This window comes from Seriola dumerili, unplaced genomic scaffold (assembly GCF_002260705.1).
Source record: "Seriola dumerili isolate Sdu_G_001 unplaced genomic scaffold, Sdu_1.0 BDQW01002174.1, whole genome shotgun sequence".
Classification (NCBI taxonomy): domain Eukaryota; kingdom Metazoa; phylum Chordata; class Actinopteri; order Carangiformes; family Carangidae; genus Seriola; species Seriola dumerili.
In genome coordinates, this window is record NW_019176429.1 from 376,224 (window position 1) to 399,865 (window position 23,642).

A 23,642-nucleotide genomic window follows, 5' to 3' on the forward strand; every position below is an offset into this window, starting at 1 on the left:
TATCAACTGTTAACAAGCTCATTAATAAACTAGTTATAAACCATTCATAAATCCTTTATAAAATACATCTAATTGTAAAGTGGCACCAAAACAGTTCAACAGCATCATAAACTCCATCCTCCAAAATAATGATGACAATAATAATAATAATAATAATAATAATAATAATAATAATAATAATAATAATAACAACAATAATAATAATAATGACCTTTATCTATAGAGCCCTTTTCATACAAGATATGTAGCTCAAAGTGCTTTTAAAAAACAATTAAAAAATCAAATACGATAAAATTAGGGCGGATTGAAGCACAATGAAATTAGACAACAGGAAAACAGTAGATGATAAAATATGTAAATGAAAATAAAAAACAGAAACCGATGAGAATAGTAAAATATGAACTAATTAAAAGCCAAGTTAAATAAATGATCCTCCAGCTGTACCAACACATCTCTGAAACAGTTTGAGGTGATCATCAACACCTTCATGCAGGAGGATCTGTCGCAGCACTGTCTGATCAGACTGACTTAGTTTCAGCTCGGTGTTCCTAATAAACAGAACTAATCAACAAACCTATATCCACATGTATCAGTCTGATTTGTGGTAATAAAATTCATATATGACTGATAAATAATCTGTGACTGTGATCATGAGGTGAATCAACTTGTTTTGCACTGAACATCTGTAAAGCTTCACACACACACACACACACACACACACACACACACACACACACACACACACACACACACACACACACGCTATTTCCGTGCGGTGACTGTGGGATCAGGAGTGATCCGTTGCTAATATGAGCAATCACTGACCGTCCTTAATGTGACCTGAACAGCTGATAATTCTCTGTCTACCTTTGGACTTTGGTCTGTGAAAACAAACTTCAGACAGATCACGTTGTAGGTTGCATTTTAAACCCCCCACCCCCTCAGTATGCCAGACTTGGTTGAGTCCAGGTTTTCCAGCAGAACCAAGATGGCGGAGTGAGCAGCGACGCGCTGAAGTTGACTTTTAACTCCAAACACTGAGACTTGTTGTGCTCCCTTCCTCTGCCCGGACCGCTGCCCGCTGAAAACCAACACTGGTGAGTCTGAAATCACTGACAGATGCCACATGAACGTCTCGGAGCTGAAGCTGCTCCTCAGAGTAGTTGTGGTCGCGCCAGCAGCTAGCTGTAGCGTTATCCCTGTGGCTAGGGGACTGGCGTCGGCACTGGGAAGCATCATGAATGTGCCAGCACCGCAGGGCTAATAGAAGACGAAGAAAAGAGGGCTGAGGCCGCAGGTCTGCTCACAGGTACAGGTACATGTCAGAGCACCACCCGAGCCTCTGGGAGCTGGCGTTAGCTATGCTAATATCAGCGGCAGTCTGTTGAGACTGTTGCTTTGCAGCTAGCTGTTAGCATGCTAGCTGCAGCCCACGGCGGGCTGCTGGTTGTTGAGATAAAGTTTCCCCAGTTTCTTTAATGATGCCTTTCAGGTATTCTTCTTCTTCTTCTGCTTCTTCTTCATGTAACGGCACCTTGGTATGATGAGTGTGTTTAATCTGTGTTTAGTCGCAGGCAGTGTTGTGGCATCAGACCTCAGCTTTGGAGCTGTGTCAGTGAGCTGCCGGTTTAACTGGTGATCGTGTTAACTTGTGATCTTTGTTTACGTTTTAGCTCATCGGAACAAACTCCAAATCTTTATAGTCGCAGAGTCATATCCATGAAAATGGTGGTTGCCAAAACTTAAGTTAAAAAATGACAACCATAAGAACACGCACGTTTAGTCCCATTAAAACATTAGTAGTAGTTAAATTTTTTTAATGACATGGGATCCGAACCCCTGGTCAAACGGACGACTAGTTTGCCTGTAAGTGCCCCCCCACATGGTGAGCCACAGGCTGCTGGGTTTTGCCGTTAGATCAGGGGCTGTGAGCTCCTCATGTCTTATATTACTGGTTATATTTATTCACATGTCGTATCAAAACACTCAAACTGAAAAAAAAATCAGATCAATACGATCATTTAACAAGTCATCAAGTATCAATATCCACATCTGAAACATCAGACAAAAATCTGAGCCATGATTCAGTCAGACCTGAATACAGACATGAAAACACCACTGCAAATAAACCTTCAAGAATCTGATTAGAAACCAGAGAAGAAGCTCCTTAGTAAGTAATAGTTGTCAGTACATCAATGATACTTAATAAACAGGAAGTTAAAAAATAGCTTCATTTTTTCATCATGTAAACAAACATGGGCTAAAATAACAGGGCTCAAGTTGAAGCCACAGTTTTAACTCACTGTATCCATGACAACATATTTGTTGGAAAAATCAAAACCCAACTGGGTAAAACTGCTTTTAGCTATTGCGTGCCTAGAGCCTAGAATAGCCTTCAAGAGACAATTAGGTTAAATAAGCAAAAAGGTTAAATAAATAAATTAAATTAAGCACTTTTTAAGATTTATTATTTGAGTCTGATGTTGATGTTTTATTTTATTTTATGCTATTAATTGATAAGTTGCTGTTGAGATGGGTGTTTTTGTATTGATTGTTTTAATGAACAAATGTTTGACTGTTTTCTATTGTATGTAACCAGGGCGCCATTGAAAATGAGACCTCAGTCTCAATGGATTCCCCTGTCTAAATAAAGGTTAATAATAAAAAGTTTAGTTTATATCTGTTCTGTTATCAGAAGAGTTGATATCACTGCATGTCACCTACAGCTGATCTGATGGAAACAAACTCATTTGACTGACAACTGACTGATAATGATTTGGCGTTGAAGAGGGGCGGTGGTGTATGAAGTTGTGTTGCTTAAAGGTTTTACCACACATCCATAGTTTGTACAGACTATATTCTGTGAACGTTTGGGTGAGCTACTCTGAAACGGGGTAAACTACTGGTACTTCGTGAGCCACCTGTTGGAGACCCCTGCATTAGATGTTTCTGATGTTGATCCCTTAAATGATGCTGTTGCCATGACGTCTGGCCATAGTATAGGTAGAGTATGTCATATCAGAGATCAAATAATGTGTAAACAAATGTAGAAGAGATGTGGTAGACATCAAATCATCAAATGCATTATGAGGTCAGAAATAAGAAGCAGTATATCAGCATACACAATCAATTTAACATGAAATACACAATCTCTCTTGGCATGGTTTGACAAGGGACTCTTATTGTTTCCTTCAGATTCTAAGCACATGCAGGACAATAAAAGTCTCTGTCGACATGTGGTTGACCAACACAGCTCCAGTGGAACCAGCTCCCGCAAAGCCTGCACTCAGTCTGGCAGGAAAGAAATGACATGCACAGCAGTTCCATAATTAATCAACTGCAACTGCTCCAAACACACCTTACCCAATGCACGTGTGTGTCATGCTGACAAAGTTCAGACATATCATATCTGTTGATTAAGGATAAATCATGTTATTCCCTGAAATAAATAGCACTTCCATTACAATAACTAATGAAAGCAAGTTATAAACCAACCTTTTTCCTTGCTGAGTATTTGGGCTGTTTCTGTTCTCAAATGACTGATCCCTTGCTCATCAAAGGGAACATCCAACACGTCCTCCCTTAAAATCATGTCTGCCAACTTCAACAAGAAATAACCTGAGGATACATGAAAGTAATGTGTTCATCTAAAAGCGCATTCACCCACTATACACACAATAATGTCACACAAGGCTCCACCTTGTTGATGTCGGGGAGTGATACTTTCACATGACCAATCATGACATGTATGTGCATTGTAATGACCGCTATGTGCCCTTTTTTAGCAACTTCCTTTGAGATGGCCATGCTTGTGGGTTCTTCATAACAGCTGGGGTTTCCTATATAAGACAATCATTTGTTTTAGAAGCTTGTTATCAAATAGACTGATTTCCTGAGTCATTAACAGGTGTTGAAGAGCTGACAGTAAACTAGATTTATAAAGGTAAAGCAGGACATCGTTGGAAAAGAAGAAGGAGCCTGACTGAGCTTTATATCACTGAGACACATAGTTCAAATCCCACCATGGGGCTTGATATAGATTTATATTTCTTATTTGGCCAGCAAGTTTCAGGTTGTTGTCTGGTGGTGATAAAGACATCATAAATTGGTGATGTTAAAGTTTTTTCAGCGTGGTCTTCAATATCTTCAATATATACCCGCAGCCGGCTACTATTGAAATGATGAATGAATGATGAGTGATGAATCTGTGAACAAGAATATCTGGAACACGGAAAGAGGAAAATGTACACAAATATCACCAGACAACACGATCACCAGTTAAACTGGAACACCAGCCGTGCTGCAGGGTGGATGCTGTGGTCACTGGCTGCACGCTGCAGTCACAGCTTCTTGCAGCACCCTGCTGATTCTCAAAACAAAGTGTTTACTACATCTTTGTTTTTGACTCGAACTGCTGGAGCTAAAAAAAAAAAAAAAAATCTCATCCAGTTCAGTTGTATGGCTGTACGTTACAACTCCATGCTGCTGTTTAGAGAAGAAACCGAGCACTGAACGAAATCGACTACTGATGTGTGTATTATAGTGAAATGACTGAAAAGTACATTGTTGAACTAGGCCTGGGAAAATGAGTTATGTGGGTGAAACTAGACTCCACTGGTGTGGTCTCATTCTCCACTTCCAGACCAGATGATGTTTGATGACTGAGTTAAGTTACACATGTAACTGATGCAAGAAAAATGACTTTGTTCTCCTGCAGTAAAATATCACACTTAACTTGCAGCAATTAATAATGTGACAGGTTTTGGGTGTGGAGCCTCAGCATGTGGAGGGGGACAGAATTCAGACACTGTGTACTTGGCCAGATTCCTTGTTATATTCACCTAAACATTGAGCAAGTGATGCCCAGATTCAATGATCATTCTGTTAATTGTTCCCTGAATTCCAATAAACTTGTCTTCCATGTAGAATTAGTCACGATAACATGAAAATTGTTGGGTTGTGTTCATGCTGCAGTGCTAGAGCTAGTCTGGATGGTTTGTCTTTATCAGCCGACGCTGAGTTGAAGCCAGAGATGAATTCCAGTCGGATGCTGTCCGGCTTTGTTGAACCGGTCTCTCATTCTCTATTAGGAATGGAAACTTTGTTTGCTGACACTGACGCTTGAAGTTGTTAACTGACCAGAGAGAGAGAGAAATAGGAAGCGAGAGAGAGACTGAGAATGAGAGCTTGCACATTTGTGTGTATGGTCAGAAGGAAATAAGTGAAGCAAACATTGGTTGACATGTTGATGTAACTAAATGTTGTTCTGTGGTAGTGTATGCAACAGTGACTACCAGAAGTCAACCTATGAGAGCTAGCTGATGAATGGCTTCATTGTGGATTGAATAGTCTCCTGTCATGTGCACATCCTCTGTAAGAAAGGGACAGAACTAGTATACAGTATATGGGTAGCAGTGTACAGTACAGTTCTTCTGTTTCCACCCACTGGGTTTGTGATGTGCATGTTCCAGCGTTCCTCCTTAACTCTCTGACAAGCGCAATGTCAGCATGCCCCAAAAGCTTCTGAATGTTGCTGTAAGACACTTTTACACTTCTAACATGAACATCATCCTTCTACAGTTTACTTGCCAGTGAAACAAAAACCACTGTGCAGTGCTTTGGTGTCTCACAAGCCTTGAAACGTAGTGATTGGTCACTCAAACTGGAGTTACAGATTGAATTTTATTCGTTGCTGTTTGTGTTTTTAATCCAGTGCTCTTTTTTACATCAGTTATGTTACAGAGCTGTGGTCTCACTCCTGTGTTCATTGTCCTCCTTCATTTTGTGCTAGTTAGTGGTGGACGGTACCACAGAACTTAAATGGTATGCACTCGACCAGGTGAGCCACAGAGGCACTCCATTGTTGCTTTTAAGTGATGGAATGGCGTGAGTATGCGCTGCGCTGCGCAGTGCTGCGTGTTGGTTCATGTTTGAGTGCCCACAACATGACAACAGCAGTGGCAAAGAGTGGATTAACTTATTTGTGTTCACAACAGCGGAACATTTTTGCAAAGACAGTTCTACTCTAAAATGAGTCCAACATAGAGAGAAACTGAAACTGGTATCGATCCTATAAATAAATTGTCTCTCCATCCGTCCGTCCGTCCGTCCATCCACCCTCAAAAACAAGACGTAGTATCAGAAGTATTGTTATTTTGGAACCAATCCGCTCAACCCAAGTGCCAGTGTGCCCATTAGATTTAAAGATACCTTGTCATGGATCAATACATTGGTCATGGGGAAATTTTACTTGGTGAAAGCACTGATAAATCACCAGAATCATTGGGAATCATCCACCACTCATGGCTCTTGTACTAAATTTTTCGACAGTCTGGCCAGTAGTTGTTTATATACTTTGTCCTTGACCAAAGTCTGTGTGCTCTGGACATACAAACTGACTACATCCACAGAGGAGAGGAAAAACAACCTCATTTAAATCAGCCAGTGTCGTTGCAGGAGACTCATCAGAGAGGAGAGCTGTGAGTGCACGCTGAGGAAACCTCGTCTTGGATCATTAGGCCTGAGTAACATAACAATGAACACTCATTTAGATCATCGCCACTCTTCTCATTAGTGTGAAAGCACTCAAACTGTTTGACTCACAACTGTGTGCATTATTTGAGTGATAAATTATGAATCACCTGTTTTCATTCTGGTGATTGGTTTCCTGAAGAATTGAAATGATGAGTACGGCTCTGAAGTGGTACATTGACAATGAGGTGGCTATAAAAAGCTGATTCTCCCTTTGTGACATTCCCCTCTCTGACGACTGACTTGTTCATTTCTGTTCTTGAGTGGAAACCCAATTAGTGCTTAGCTGTAGGCCCAGGCCCACTTCTGTCCTGAGAGCATATTACTGATGTCTGAGATAACACTTGGTAATTATGAGGAGGGCCCTGGGCTTCACAGGGAGATAGTGTTTGTGTATGAGGGCGAGGCTGTGGTAAGTGGAGCTCCTTGATTCCTCTGGTAACACTGTTCACCTTTATGGATTTTAAACAGCCTCATACACATACACGAACATGAATATTCTTTGTCTCCAAAGTAGAGACAACAATGAAAGGATAATGTAAATTTGAACATAGTGTAACACATCAACAGATAATTGAGCCTTTTTTTTTTCTTTTTTTTTTTTTAAATCTACTCTTGCATAATTGTGAAAAACGTGTCTGTAAAAAGTCGTGGACACAGCACTGCACATGTTATTTTACTCACAAAATTCATGACAACCTTCAGATGCAGGCTTGGGTTCTAGTGAAGACAGTAATTAATTGTTCTCTTATTAAAATAGAATATAAATATTGTTTTAAGATAGATTTGAACAATCTCAAATCTATCCCTTACAGCCTAACCTCTTCTACAGCAGTTCTAACCTTATTGTATTGTATCAAGCAGAAAATCATGACCTTTTCATTCTCAACAAACTCCAATGGTTGATGCTTTAGGGTCCCTATTTTTACATGTGATGCTTGGTGTGGGGAATATAGATAAAAATCTTTTTTTTTTTAAATACACCTCACCAAAAGAAAAGGAAACACAGACAGACACAAAGGACTAAACAAAGAGCTCCAAACTAAACTAGGTATCATTCCCAATAGCAATAATTCACATTAAACACATCCGGTAGGGTGTCGAATAAAAGATTTAGATACACATATCAGTTTAAAAAATATTGCATGTATTTTACAGCCATTTGAAGAATCGCATTCTGATTTCGGTACCTCATTTTGTTGCCACTTAAATGCCGATTGAAATATTTGCCCTCTGATGTTCAGAAACAGACGTGCCATCGCTAGTTAACATTACATTTGCTATGATGGCAGCCTAATTTTCTAAAGTGAGACTGTATTTCACTTGAGAGGATTCCAACACCAGGACGTGCAACAAATGTTTAAAAAGAGCTTTGTGTAAAGTGGGAACATGTCAAATTTAATGAGGCATCTGGCAACGCCTGGGTTACACTGCATTCGATCGCATTCGACTGCTTGTTTGACCCCATGCCAAACACATCAGCCGGCAGTGTGGGAGTCCCTGGCTCTGGTGATAGGTTGAACATTATTGATCCCAGCCCTGGTAATTTGGAGACCATTGATGATGATGACAGCAGCCTTTCCTCGGGTTAGTGATGTAATGTTAATTACAAACCTTGCATTTATGAAACAAATCATCAAAATATTAGCAATAAAAAAAAAACGCTCTTTAATGTAATTGACCATCATTTTGTGTAGTATCAGTTCAGGCACAGTTTAGACACTGGTACCATTTTAAAAGTATAATTTTTGCACCAGTATCAGAAAAAAACCCAAACGATACCCAAAACCTTGTTAAAGAGGAATTTCTGTTACTAAGTAACTTTGACAGTAAAGTTGAATCTTAACATGTCAGGCTGCCGTTCACAAAAACAGAAATCAGCAGAGCTCTGGAACAAACTTCTGTGGGCTGATGAAATAAAAATCAACCTCTATCAAAATGATGCAAAGAAAGAAGTGTGGAGAGAAATAGGAACAGACCAAGACCTAAAGCCACCACCTCATGGCTGCCAGTCATTTATTGATTCATCAGGATCTTTCTCGCTCAGTTTTGTAATTTCAGAAAATAACTACATGTATGATGTACTGTTACTTTGTGGTACTGTATTAGTTTGATGCGGTAGATTTTCAATTCATGCATATATTTTAAGAATATAATGACCTGCAATTAATTTAAAAATGCTATTAAATATGTATTCATTTTATTGATTGAAAGCCCTGTGGTTAAGATATTCTTCCCTCAGGGAACATTCTGGTTTTAGCTGCTCCTCTTCCCATGCCCCTGACACTAATATCAATGTCTTTCAAATGAAATCTGATTTTAATGAACTCCACTGAAATAACTAGTATTCCTCACACTACATCGAAGTGACATACAAAGCACGTTTGAACATTGGAGAAAAATAGCAACATGTAGAGCTGCTGGCATCAGTCTTTGTGCCACCATAAAAACAAACCCTTTGTGCCATAGGTTGCTATCTGCTGTATATTTGCTATGAGTCTACAGCATACGTTTGCTCTTGAGTTGGAAACAGCATGAGCAAACATGAGCACCTGGAAAAGATTATGCAACCAAATGGAGCAGGCCTGAAATAAACCTACCTTTGTAAAGCTTATAATGTCAAGTTATTGTTGAGACCAGGTGTGTAGTCAATTCTTGTCATTTTGAAGGCCAAAGTTGTTGTGGTAGATGGTAATTTTGTTGTTAGTGTGCCCCACGCTTAGTCCCTTTCTCCAACAATAACTCAGTACATTACAATCGTCTGACAAGAGAAAGAGAGACAGTCACTTTCTTACGGAAGCTGTGAAAGGCCATACTCACAAACGTTATTAATATTAATCACACTATTAAAAGATTTTATCCGGTTATCTCAAAATAAAAAAAGCTCCTTATCCCAGGGTAATGAGATATTATCAGAAGAAAACGATTTTTAGTTACCCTGAGATAACATGATATCATCAGAAGAAAATGATCTTGACTGTACCTCCTACACTAAGTCGCTGTAACACTCCTCCTTAGCAAGAATCCTTAGTAATTCGTTAGTTCACTAGGACTGATCTGAAAATGATCTTGTATGACAAGACACTGATTTCTGCCCTTAAAATTGAAATATTCTGTGATGTGTTTATCAATGTGTCGTCCTGACATTTTCACTTCTCAGCACTAAAAGTTTCCATCTGCAAACTGGCTTGGCACATCTGATCTTTGATTAACAAATCAATTTTAATGAGAAAACAAGCTTTGTTATCTCTATATAATGGGATAATTATCTCATTATCTCGGATAACATAAAATCTTTTTCTCCCGATGTCACGTTATCTCAGGATAATGAGCTTTGTTATCTTGAGATAATGGGATAAAAAAACATTTACAATTATTAGCCTCTCTCGGCTTCTGTACGATCTCACATGAGTGGCTATAATGAAATAATAAATACATGATCATAGAGATAGTCAAAGATAACAAGAAGAAACTAGGAAATACCTGATCATGTGTGTGAAAGGCTGATAATTATACACCAGCCCCGTCTTCCCTCCTGGCTACTGGTTACAACAAGCAACTCAGATTTAAAGTCAGTGTGGGAGAGGGGTTTGGAATAATTGTGTCTCAGATCCACTCTGACTCTGTATTTTACACCCCTGAGAAAACAAAGATGTGTCCTTAAATGTATGTCTGCACTACTGTGGACGTAGACTGAATGTGGATGAATGTTTTTGCTAATGGGGTAAATATTGGAAGCAAGTTGTCCCCTGAGGAAAATACAAATGTCTTCCCAGCTGTGGCATGTTGGTGTGTAGAGAGAGAGAGAGTATCCCAGGCATCCTCCCCATCAGCAGCGGTCATCAGTTTATCATAACAGATGCTCTTTTTATGACTTCTGAGTCAGACTGGTTTCCTGTTCACACATAACCAAGGATACACTGTACATGCAGCCGGGGGTAGAAAACTCTTCATCGGATGTCATCATCATTGGATGCCATGATAGCTTATACCCCCACTGAGCACTTTATTAAGAATTACCCGCTTATTTATGCATATTGTTTTTTTGGGTTTTTTTACTATTTGAAATGTGTTAAATCTTATTTCCTTGTAGATCTGTGCACAGTGTATGTTCAATGGTTCACTCAGCCCCTCCTTGTCCTGCTCTCTCTCTCTCTCTCTCTCTCTCTCTCTCTCTCTCTCTCTCTCTCTCTCTCGCTCTCTCTCAAAAACCCCCATAAATCCCTGTCTGTCTCTTTGCAAGCGCTCTCTGTGTGCCTGTCATTCAGGGTGCCCAGAGTACCTGATCAGGTACAGATACACAGACACAGTGGAGAGAGAGTGAGCTGCTAGCTGCAGTACAAACTTGTAAAACAGATCTGTCACATCTCATCCAGTTGGTGCTTCTGTAACAGTGTCAGAGCCTCCATGTGAGACGCTTTGATCTGTGATGGTGTGTTTTTAAAACTTATTTCAGGGGTGCAGCTCTCTCTGAGGAAGGTGTAGCCGTGATGTTTCTGGTTTGATAGCACCGTGCTGGACAGGTGACAGCTGTGTCTACAGTGTCTGTGCTCTGAGGCGTTACAGCAGGAAAAAGGGCCAAAATTAGAGAATTCACCCGGGTGTTGTGCTTACATCGCTGTCGATCGGAGCCAGAGCCGAAAAGATACTATGTCTACTGCAGAGTCATGTTACCCGGGTGTGAATGCTGATTGTTCTCTTTTCCATTGCTGACAAAAGCCCAATGTTAGCGGGTCTTACTGGGTTTTTTGACCAGTGGAAAAGGAGCTTTAGTGTGGTGTTCCTAATAAAGTACTCAGTGAATATGTCATCATACATTTCCAAAACACTTCTGCATGACCCATACATAATGCAGCCATTTGATCAACACTAAAAGTGATACTTGGGGTTATTGGACGTTGGGTTGTGTGAGCCAGTGAATTACCTGCAGTAGATTCAGATCAGCTCCCAGTTAAAAGAGCACCGGTACAGAAGCTGAGGAATGTGCTGCTGTGGATGGGGTCATCAGCAAAAACATGTTCAAGCCACTTCGTTGTTGGATTGTTGAATTTAGTATCTCGTTCTCCTTCTTTGTAGATAAATGCTACAATAAACACAATAAATGCAGTAACATTGTTTTTAGGTTCTACATCAAAGAAATATTGGGATGGTTTACAAAGGTGTTACAAAATGAGCTGAGTGCACCTGAACATTGTGCAGTCAGCAGTAACATGTAGGCTCTCGGTGTGCATGTGTTTCTACAGAAACAGTGGTTTCAGGGCATTGTTGGGGGTTTCTGTGGAGAGTGTTTACCTGGAGAATGAACTGGGAAGGTGTGTTAGAACATGTTAAGACACGACAGGTAGGCTGTAATGAATAGTTGAGCAGGAAGCTCTGCTCAGCCTTGCTCAGCACACTTTGCTCCCCCAGTATGACTGTTCTGTGTTCCCTCAGGCTCACTTTAATGTCAGAAGGATTCTTTTTTTAATGTTTGGAAGAATGTTTTATTTAACTTTGTGAGGTTGTTGTTTGAGTATAGGTTATATTTGAAGCCAAAACTGTATGTTTTCACTTGATAGTAATGAAGGAATTGCTTGGTTTTAGATGGAAGCATTGTTAGGATTGTTATAAGGATGTTTAAAAATCCCTTTTCCCACATAGCAGTGTAGAGAAGCATTGTTCTCTGAAGTCACAGGATCAGGAATTTCCTAAGTGAATCAAGCAGCAGGATACATCTACATATGCAATTTCTACTCATTTTTTTTATTATTCTGCTTTGAAAGATCTTGGATCTTGGAAAGGCTTTTAAATATTGTATTTTCAGGGCTGTGCCATGTTATTTTAAGGCCACATCATCCACCACTGTTTCCCAGTTTTATCTGTCGTGAGCTGAAACTGAGCTGTAGGCTTTGATGCTTGTTTCACATTCAAAATGCTTCTGCCCATTTTATGTTGGTGGACATGGTTTCAGTCAAGTATAAAGTCTGTCAGTGTAATTTATTTGATCACTTCACAATATAATTTGCTAATGGATGTTTTCAAAGCCTGGGCGGGGGCCACCTGAGTGCAGTGGTCTGAGATCAGCTCCAGTTGAACTGTGGCTTGTGCAGTCACTGTCTTGACTCCCACAGGAAGGAAATTCAAGTAAACATGTCATGATGACCTTATTAATGTTAACGGTATTATATCTAACAATGCCTTTGTTAGATATAATACCTCACTGATACACAAGCAGACAATAACATGCAGTTCCAACTTGATACCAACAGGAAGTTAGTGGAAGAGGTGGATCTCTTGACTTCTACAGACATTTAAAGTTATAATCTGTAACTTTTTCAGATTAAAAATCTGTAAAAATGGCTAGATTTATGTTATACATGTTGTTACATATGTTAATGACATCATATACCCTATGTGGACGCCGGTATTGTTGTTTCCTGCCAGAAGCTCAACATTGACTTTTATCTAGTTTTAAGCCACATGCACTTTTGGCACCTTGGTGGTTTTCAGATCTATATTTGAACCAGATGAAGGATTTGAGTCGTCGCACGTCTGGATCTGAAGTTATCAGAGAAACAAGCTGAGGAAATGTTCGACAGCTCAGCTCCCAGCTGGATGTCCTGTCCTGTGTCACTGAAGAGAGGAGGACACCTCTGTGCAGAATTCAGCTGCTGGTAAAAACCAGCTGAACGTCTGCTTCATAAGTTATCAGAGAAACAATCAGAACAAAGGTTAACATCAATCTCAGCTCCAACTCTTCCCTGAGTCTCTGTCCTCCGTACAGCGTCGCTCAAACACTGACTTTAAATGTCAAACTGCTTCATTCAGTGTTTTTGACGGTTAGAATCACCAGGTCTGTTTGATTTCCTGAACCACTGACACTGAAGGAATCCAAACCGGGAGGAGCTTACGGTAATGGTGCTGAAGACAGCAATTCCCATGATCCCATGCTATTTCATGGCGTCACCCAATGCTGTCTTTTCTTATTGTTTTGATTGAGAGACTCCTAGAGGCAGAAGTTACAGACTGTGTTTGACATTGTTCTTGCTGAATTATTTTAACAAATAATCAGTTATCAAAATGAATTGCGATTTATTTTCTGTCAATTGATTAACTGATTATTAGACGAATCCTTTCACCTGAAGATTGTTTGTCTGCCTCATTCATATCAGTCTTTCAGTTCAACACAACCACAAACTGCAGCCTACAAAATGAAGATTACACCTGTCTAAAAATGTCCAGCACAAACTTAATGAAGACAGGTTTTATTGCAGGTTGAATGAGGCTGTAGGTTTATGTAGGTGTAATAAACTGGACACTGAGTGTATAATATTTGAAGTGAAAGGAAGCATCACAGCCACATTGCTGACACATGCTTGACACTTTGACCACACGCTGCACTGTAACACTTTTAGTTATTGAAACTTTTCTTTAATGCTGTGTCACAATTTTCAGCTGATTCCACTGTACACAGAGTTTGGCATAATAATGAACTGAGCTCTATTTGATACTAGAATATTTTATGATGTCATGCTGCGTTTTTTTAGCTGCAAGCAGTGATAAAGTAGCAGTGAAGGATGCCCCGTTCAGATTTTGGGTTTTTTTTTTTTTTTTTTTTTTCAGAACTTCAAACACCAATGCTGCAGTCTCATCCTGCAGACTTTGTACTAACAAGAGAACAGCGTGTAAAATGCAGAGGTGGCATAAATGGTACAATTCTAATATAGCACAGTGTTTAACAGATTGGATGTTTGGCTGCCTACCCATGTGTAAATAAATCATAGGCACAGCCACAAAGCCACCCCCACAGTGTGTGTGTGTGTGTGTGTGTGTGTGTGTGAGATGGTGGCAGGGTTTGTTCCTCTCAGTGAAGTGTGGTGGGCTGTGTTCCTTTCCTTTCACTGCAGAACAGCACCAGTCCTTTCTGCCCCGTACCCCCCAATGAAGACAGGACAAATACTGATTGTCGCTGTGTTGCGATTGTTGCGACTCTTTTCTGGCACACATGTGCAGTGACATTTCAAATACAAGCAGGCTGAGGTAAAGAAACACAGCAGAGAGCCACAAAGTCTGTGTTAACTGACTGATAATGTGTTAAGAAGAATGGACTATGTGTGTGTACTGAAGTCAAATAGTTGGGTGGTGCTGGATGAACAACCTTTCACACAAATAAGGGACTTGCCAGGGTCAAGCTGTTCCTGTGTTCTCCGATTGCCAACAGGAAAGGAGAGCATCAGTCAGGACCGGCTGAGTCCTCCTCTCAGCTGTCTGGGATTATGCAACAGTGTCCCCTTCCCCTTACCTCCACAGACTGGTACACAATCCCACAGCTACAAAGTGTGACTGAGGAGCAAATAGTTATTATAAGCACCGTGTGGCTGTCACTGTCACACAAGCTGAAGTGAAGTGGCTTGCTAATGAACAGTGTGCAGTGTGTGGATGAGTGTTAATCAGTGCTGAGCTGGAGGAGAGCAGCTGAGGGCATGTTCCCCTGCAGGCTGATGAACTGCAGGATTGATTCTCTTTCCTCAAAATGAGACATCAAAGTGAAGAGAGAGAAGAGGACACTCAAAAAAAAAAAAAAAAAACAACAGGGCAGGCATTGACGTCACGCGCACACACACACACACAACGCCACATCCTTCACCAACCAGAGCGGGGAGGCTCAGAGGTGACTGCTGTGCATTGGCATCATTGTGATGCAAAAATGAAAACAAAACTAAAGACCAGCAGAGTCAACAACGATCTGAACAGCAGAGATGTCCTGATCAACTTGTCTCAGACTGTATGTTGAAGAATATGCATCTGACACTTTGAAATAACAGTTGCAACCTTCCGAATCTGAGGCTACATCCAGACTACTACATTTTCTTTTTAAAACGCATCTCTTTTCCTACAATCTCCTCCTCCGTCCACACTACTCCAGAGTTTACAAGCTCCAAAAGACTTTCAGAAACGCTGCTGGACCTGTTTTATTTTGAAAACTCTGGGGATGTGTTGTAGTCTGGACAGGCCAAAACGAAGATCTTTGGAAACGATGACGTAGACACCCACAGACGCTCCCTGATTGGTTCTTATCAACCTGTGTGTCACTTACCTTGTTGTCTTTGCTAACAGCTGTTGTGTTGCTTTTGTTAAATTCTGTATTTTAATGCTACAAGGGTAGACAATCTGCTTCCTGTTAACACCGGCTCAGGCATGCTCAGTGTACATGAATAGTCATGTTTGTGTGCATTTTCAGGTATGATAGTTTGGACTGAGATCATTTGCTACAGAGCTAAAACGGCTGTCTGGTCAGAGATTGTTTTTGTTTTAAAACACTGTTTTAAAATGAAAATGTATGTTTTTCACAAGCTACCTGATCCAAATCCTGAAGGTCCTCATTCAAAACTATAAAGTTTCTAAACTTAAGTGATTGATATGAATGGAAGCTTAAGAAGGATCTGATCAACGGGAGAGAGGTCCACTCACGATTGTACAGTGATGCTTCTTTTACCTCATCAAACAGTCTTCAGCTGAGGTCAGACACCTGCTTGCACAAAGGACACAAACCAGGTTCTGTTTTTTTGGCATGCCACCAAGTTACCCACATGATTTGCGTCAAGGCATTGAAAAGATTGTGAAGAAACTGAGTCTGTTCTATTGTTAGACAGACAAACAGCAGCTGGCAGAAGCAGCTCAGACTGACACTGACTGTCCTTTCACCTGTTTGATTAATAGTTGTAATATTCCTTTCCTCCATTTGTTTTTTTCTCTCTCAAAATGTTAAGTTTCTAATTCTTGTAGTATTACAATTTCTATTCTCATAATATTCCGACTTTATTCTGGTAAAGGACTGGACTTTGATCAGTTTTATTTTAGCCACTACTGGTCTTTGGAATTGACTCAGGACATCTGATTCACGGGTGACGAGACTTCAATGTAACATGGTACGTGTCGCTTTTCAATCAACCTTGTTTTTACAACACATCGTCCTACCATGTTTAAAGGTGAATGTGTTTAAATCCCACTTACTTTTACACCGTCACACATCTATAACCTACAAGTGTGTGTAAAAGATCCATGAGTGAATTGTCTCTTTTGGAAAGTTACAAAAATTTGGGGTTTCAGACTCTGTACACTGAGGCCTTTGGATACTGTTATAGTTGAGGATACTCCATTCTATGTACACATTTCAGTGTAGGGGCGCCACCAATGAAGAGATGCACCATGATGTAGATTTAGCTTAACTCAGTAGTTTGCCGGAAGCAACAGCAGAAGTCACTGCTATTTTCAACTAATGCAGCTGTTGAATTAGTCAGTGTCAGTGACAATCACTTGGGTGTGCACTTCTCTTTTTATGTTTCCCTTTTTCTTTTTCTACTTTTTCTTCCATGCAAACGTGAATAGAGAAATGGAGACAAACTGCCACATAGGCAGGTTCAGACCATGAGGAAGCTCGTGTGAAATGGTTTATAGCATACTCTGACTCTGACACAAGAAACACCACAATGAATGCAGACATTGTTATCTGAGTCAGTGACTGGTCACTGATAAGAAAATTACACACATGGAAACTGTGTATCTACTGTATTTAATGACACAGAACATCCAAACTTGTGAACTGCTGAGAATGACCTTTTTGGCCGGTCCGCAACAGCAGGGCCAGCCCTATAATCTGGAATGTGACTGACTGACTGACTGACTGACTCATATTTCTACCACTGGTCAGGTCTGGACTGTGTATGAATGCAGCTGAAGTAAATAAAGATGAAACTATTGTGGATCCAGACGGAGGCTGTGCTCTGTGTGAGAGACTGAAGAGAGGTCTCAGATAGCCTGTCTCTGGGCCCGGTGGTTCACCTGGTGGAAAGTGTGACATTTGGGTTTAGTCCTTGCTGCGATGGCTCCAGGTTTGAGTCCAGCCTGTGGGCGCTTTGCTTTTTTTCATGCTCTCTCTCTCTCTCTCTCTGATAAAGTAACTTTTAAAAGTGATCATGTTACAGTAAGTCCAGCTGAAATCTGAAATCACAGCTCAGTCTTTCTTTCATATATGTGTTTGGTGATTTTGTCAGACAATCTCACAGTTATAAAATCAGGATTTGACCGTAGACAGTCCAGACAGGTACTAGGTTTTGACCTATTCTTTTCATTATGAAGATGAGGCGTTGACCAGTCCTGACATTGTAAACTTGGGACTTGTGCTGTCAAACGGCAAGATAAGATTATAGCAAAGATTGAAGTCATACTGTAACAGATTGCATTGGACTCGTTAATGTTGTTGCATCTTTTCAGACATTCATTGTTTCCTCAAATGACAAAAGTCACAGGCACATTCCTTGTCGTGTCCTTGTCTGTGTAGGAATATGATGTCCTCTTTATGTTTGTGTGGATTTCCTTTCTACACTTGTTTCTTTTACTTTCTCCTGGAGGTGATGATGAAACAGAAGCAACAGAGCAGGAGACGGACGCAGGAGATGTGCAGCAGCCTCATTAATTGTTAGGTAGCCTCTGGGCTTTAAAGTAGTGGGTCCTTTCATTACTGCAGTCTGACGGAATGTTTTACCTGTGATCTTGTGAATTTTTTGTCCTTTTTAAATCATTTTCCAGCCGAAGATACAGAAAAGGGCAATCTGTCTTTTATTCATTTAGTAACTGTTTGGGTGTGATGGCTGTGAGAAGGAAGCTTTCAGCATCACATCCTTCTGTAGATCTGTCTATAGCCCACAACTTGAAACATAAGGTTCTTAAAATGTGAACACAAAGGTGAAGCTGAACTGAGATCAGATCAGACAAACACATTTATATGGGTTCTACTAGTTTGTTACTGAATACATTTTATATCATAAAACTAGAGATGCACCTAAGAACTGTAATTGACAGCTACACCAACATTTTGTAAGTTTTCTTTAATAGACAACTCAGTTGTACTCAATTGTATGTACTTATGTTAAGCATTGCCTGTTAAGTATTAATTAACAAGGTGAATGGCACCCGCACAGGCATGCAAGCTGCAGCAGCCGTTCAACAGGTAGCCATCCTGCACAGGTGAGGTCAGTGGTGTGGTTCTAAATTTATCTTCTTGAAACTGCACATGTTCAGTGGGGTGATTATAAGCGTGTAGTTAAGTTTGTTGTTCTGAATGTTTTGTGGTTGTTCCTCCACAGCTCACTTTGGCCTTGGTTACAGATTGCAAGCTTTATGTCTTCTTCACTCACAGTGAAGAACTTCCACGCAGTACTCATTTTGTGTGTGTGTGTGTGTGTGTAGCTGTGTCTTCGCTGCTGTGTGCGTAAATTTGAGCAGCACAGAGTCTGTCAGAGCAAGTCACGCTGGGAACCGATCGATTGGTGCACCTCTAAAGAAAATCTCTGTTTGCTGTTCTCAGAAAAGTCAGGTCAGAAAATCATGATAAACCAGCAGAGTGGAAAGCCTGCTGTTGGTCACACTTGCTTTGCTGAGTTAGTGATTTGCACCCTCTGTAGGTCAGGTGGTACCTTGCAACCAAGGCTTTTATTTTTATGATGTATATTACATTGATGAATTAGGGATGTTGACACTGTGTGTCTGCTCTGATACACACGGAGCTGCCAGCCGCTTATTTTCACAGAATGTGATTCCTCACTGGTTTCCCACATACCAACTCTACCTGTGTGTTTGTGTGTTTATAGAAAGGTAATCTCTGCCACTCCTGCGCCTCAGAACTTTCATCATTAAGACAGTGTTTTGCACCGGGAAGAGGATTTTAATTTTAGCTGATGGAACAAGTCACACAGGTACACAATCTCTCTAAAAACGGATCACGATCAGAATGAGATGACCCGATTAGATAAAATTGGATTCATATATTTTATAGCTTTTTACAGGATTGCACCAGTTGTTATGGTCACATTTGTATAAGTGGATGTTCTGCTTGTTCAGTAATTGTAATGTCTCCCTACTGGAGGAATTAGGTGCACTTAATGATAACGAGCAGCAGAGTCATCGAGTTGAGTCAAAAATAATCTAAAGTCCATTTCATTCTCTGCTCTGTGGCTTCTGTCTGTGTGTGTGTGTGTGTGTGTGTGCGTGCGTGTGTGTGTTGGTTATTCTGACTCGTGAATCGTCTTGTTGTCCCAAATACTCACTGGAGCAGCAAATGTGGATTAATCCGTCATGACAAATAGTTCCCAACAGAAATGCACTCTTTCCTCCTGTTTGAGTAACATTTGATAATTATTGGTGCTCAGCTGTTTTATCCATTTTTGTTTTTTAAATATTATTGGTGAAATAGTGTGACAGAAAAAAAATAAGAAACATATCAGATAGTAGTAGACAGGTTCTAACATATAGCATATTGATTAAAAAAGTGTGACAATGACAGAAGACAAGTGCATTAATGTAATATGAATAATGGGCAAACGTACAGATGATATTTTGAAGCCGCTGTATGTGGGTGTTGTATGTTGTGGAGCCAGGGAGATTGGGTTGGATTAAGTGTTGGTTAAGTGCATGTGTCTGTGCATGTGTGTGTATTATAGCAGTTGAGTCTTTATTATAATAATTACTTAATTATGATAATTAAAAATAATAATAATCGCTGTGTTAGTAAATTACTGTGCCTTTGTAAAAGAAAAAAAAAAAAAAGAAACTATTTGTGAGCCGTCTTAAAAGATTTACATCTGCAGTCAGAACCAGTGGGACTGGGCCTGAGTGGCTCAGACATGTTAGGCAGTAACAGATGGGCTTGTGCACTGTTGATTGTGGTGTTTTCATTAAACTTGCTCACAATAACAAAAGTGCAGAACATCGGAACATTCTCTCCGTCTGTTGCCACCCAGAAAAAACAGAAACTGAAGCAACATAATGATCTAGTTTTATAAATGTAGAGATAAAAGGACACAGTTGAGAGAACAAGGGCTTAGAGTGCTAAATCTAAGAAACAAATATTACAAGCCATTACTTTCAATCAGCTCAGCAGCCACCTTGCTGACTTATCAAAACGTAACACTAAAACGAAACATGTGCTGTCCAACAATACTGAGTGGAGAAACAGGATGGCAGCGCCCCCGTCCACAGGGAATAAGGCTTTACTGAATGGTGAAGATACGAAGACGATGTGAAGTAGTGGTGGGGTATCTGGCGGTCTTATAGCTAGGGCAGTCGCACAGATCGCCTCATTAAAAGTTTTTATAGTTAGAGATTTATTTTAAAGGTTCAGTCTCTGCTAACCAGACCATGTTAACTGTTAACCAGCAGCTGGACACAGCAGTCCTTGTTCCGCTCTGCAGCCTCGCTGAGTTTGGTGTAACTCCACATGAACCAGTTCTCCACCGGAGCAGAACAAGAATACTCCATATACATACTCCAACTAAGCAAAAAGAGATGAGTTGTGACACAATTTGTAAACAGAAGACAGCAGCATCAAAGCAGCAGAAGGATACAAATCAGAACATCTGGTCAGGACTTTCAGAATAAAATCAGAGCGTGAATAGGATGCAGAGAGAGTGGGGCCTTTGAGAAAAAGTGACGGGGGTTTGTTTCCAGTTTAATCTGTGGGGGGAGACTCATGATTCAGATTGTGCTTCCTGATTCTGCCTGAAAAGATAGTGATATGATCTTCTAGTCCAGATCGCACACCCCTAATATGACTCCTACTATGACCTTCACAGTCACTAGATCTCAACCCAGCTGAACACCAAAAACCTCAGATCAGATAGAGACTGCTAGCTTCCTCACAGTAACACAAAAACTACTGCTGTTTTCTCCTGCTGGTTCCTCACTGTTTTATATCCACTGTTTGCAAAATCATGATGTTTGTCTGTCCTTTTTATTTTTCAGATGTTCCCAGCAATGTTGAGCTGAAGGTCTTGTGACAGTGGAGGGAAAACCAGTCCAGGTGAGTCAGCACACTTCTCTGTCTTTGACTTTAGACATCACTGAAGCTATCCAGCCTTCTGAAATGTTTCACGACATGGCGGAGTGTTAGGTCGTTAGTTTAGTCATCTGGATGTCCTGGTGTTGTAACATGGTAGCCAGATTATAAATTGCATGGCATTACACATTTTAGTCCTCTTATAATTTAATGGGGTGAACACAATATTAGCTCTCAATATAACACTTGCCAAAACTATTTTAGTCCCAATCTTGTGTCACTCAACGTTAAGAAGTCCAGCTGGAAAAGAGGTTTCTCATCCTCTGCCCCGATTTAAGAAAGCAGGTTTCCATGATGATGATGTTGTTATATGATAGAACTATTAAAGAAGGCCTCTAGGCTTCAAAGTAAAGTGTATTAACATGTGGATGTATCAAGCAGCAGAGCAACAATAAACAACAATACATTCCTTTTCTGTTGATGGACATTTACAGTCTGTGCATACAGCTGATTGTCAGTGGGCTATATAAAACTGCCCTCCGCACAGCCAACGAGAACTAACCAGAAAACAGCTGAACAGAGGTGTTGACGATCATCAGAGCGATCGCTGATGGCTCATGCCTTTGCAAATGTCAAGACAATAACTGACTTGTTTTCCCATTTATATATTAACTTATTATTATTATAATTTGTAGTATTAATGTAATATTACGTTTAATTTACCCTGCCATAGTTGCACATATATAACTGCATACAAGTGATTCTTGCAACACACACACACACACGCGCGCACACACACACACACTCAGCTGCCTGTCACTGAAGCACTGCTTGTTGTGTGTAGGTGTTTTTTTAAGGTTGTAAATAGATCTTTGGGACAGAGGGACAGAGAGAGAGAGAGAGAGAGAGAGAGCTGAAAGTCGTTAACTGTTGTTTCTACACGCCTCCTCCTCCTGATTTTAAATGATTATTGAGAATGCTCAGATTATAAATATTAGTAATTAATGCTTTATTTGATGATATTGTTTTACCATGGCCAAAAAATGTGTAAAATTTGTCAACCTACTGTCATCAGTCCGGGTATTGGAGGAAGTGGGCAAGAGAGAGTGGTGAGCAAAGCACCCTCTGAGGCGATGGGACAGGAGTCATCCTTCCAGGATTGGGAGAGGACAGGATTTATTTTTTTTTCATCATGGGATGGGGACAGGACAGCAATGTTTTTTGTGGGAGTGGGGTGGGACAGGAGTGGAAATCCACCCCCATGTCACCCTCTACTAGTTCCTGCTACAGTAGGTGTCACCAGCACCATGATGTCACACACAGATTCACAAGGTGAAAACAATACCAGCCTTCTGTCGCAGCTGGTAAAAAGACGTGGACGCAGTGGCAGGTGCAACAGTCAGTATCAGGCTACATGAATGAAATAACTCGCCACTTTAGCAGAGGAATCACCCAGCCAGACAAAACACATAGTTCATATAAACTCCACAGTACAGCCCACTAAAACATCAGGAAGTGCACAAGCACAAACTCTGAGAACCAGGGCTGTGCAGGAACACACACACACACACACACACACACACACACACACACACACACACACACACACACACACACACACACACACACAAAAAAAACAGACAGCTGGGGGACCATGACCATTTTCATGGGACTTTAATTCTTACTCTTTAATGGATCTAACTTTAAATGTAGAAAAGTACAATATTATAGATTTTATTTTTTTTTTAAAGTACAGGCACACAAAAAGTAATGTACAGTAATGAGAGCAAATGTAATGTGTGACTCCCACCCCTGACCTCCCTCCATCTGCTGCAGAAGACAGAGACACAGTCACAGATTTGTCCTCCCTGGGTTGAGAATGGACATGAACATGTATGTGAGCTGCCATGCTGTACCTTAGTTTGAAGTTTGTTTGTTCAGTTTGCTAATTTTAACTGCCACAGATGAGCAGATATCTGAGGAGTCATACACAGAATTCACAGAGGACCTTAGGGTGGAACCAAAAGTGCTAATTGAAATAACACGAGGCTTTAAATAAACTTCATACTAACAGTTCACTTAAATCAGGCAGACAGCAGTTTTTAGCTTTATGACAATGCTCATGAGTAGCTCAGGGAGTCAGGAGTCAGTCTGAGGTTATGATCAGCAGCGTCTCTTCAGGTGCTATTTAATCCTAACCACATTACAAATCAAACTTCAATGGAGCCATTACTTCAGAATGACATTTGAATGAAAGACCTTTCAGGTTAAAGGTCAGTCCTACTCAGCTTCTCCCATT

The 23,642-nt window shown here is 40.4% G+C and overlaps 1 long non-coding RNA gene across 1 annotated transcript in view; it reads left to right on the top strand.

Annotated features, from left to right (window-relative positions):
• The first annotated feature begins 975 nt into the window (after positions 1-975).
• Positions 976-23,642, top strand: part of LOC111239215 — a 31,309-nt gene continuing 8,642 nt past the window's right edge. Inside the window, exons 1-2 of the long non-coding RNA XR_002665852.1 lie at positions 976-1,097; positions 21,310-21,367. This is a non-coding gene — a long non-coding RNA (uncharacterized LOC111239215). The remainder of the gene's footprint in view (positions 1,098-21,309; positions 21,368-23,642) is intronic.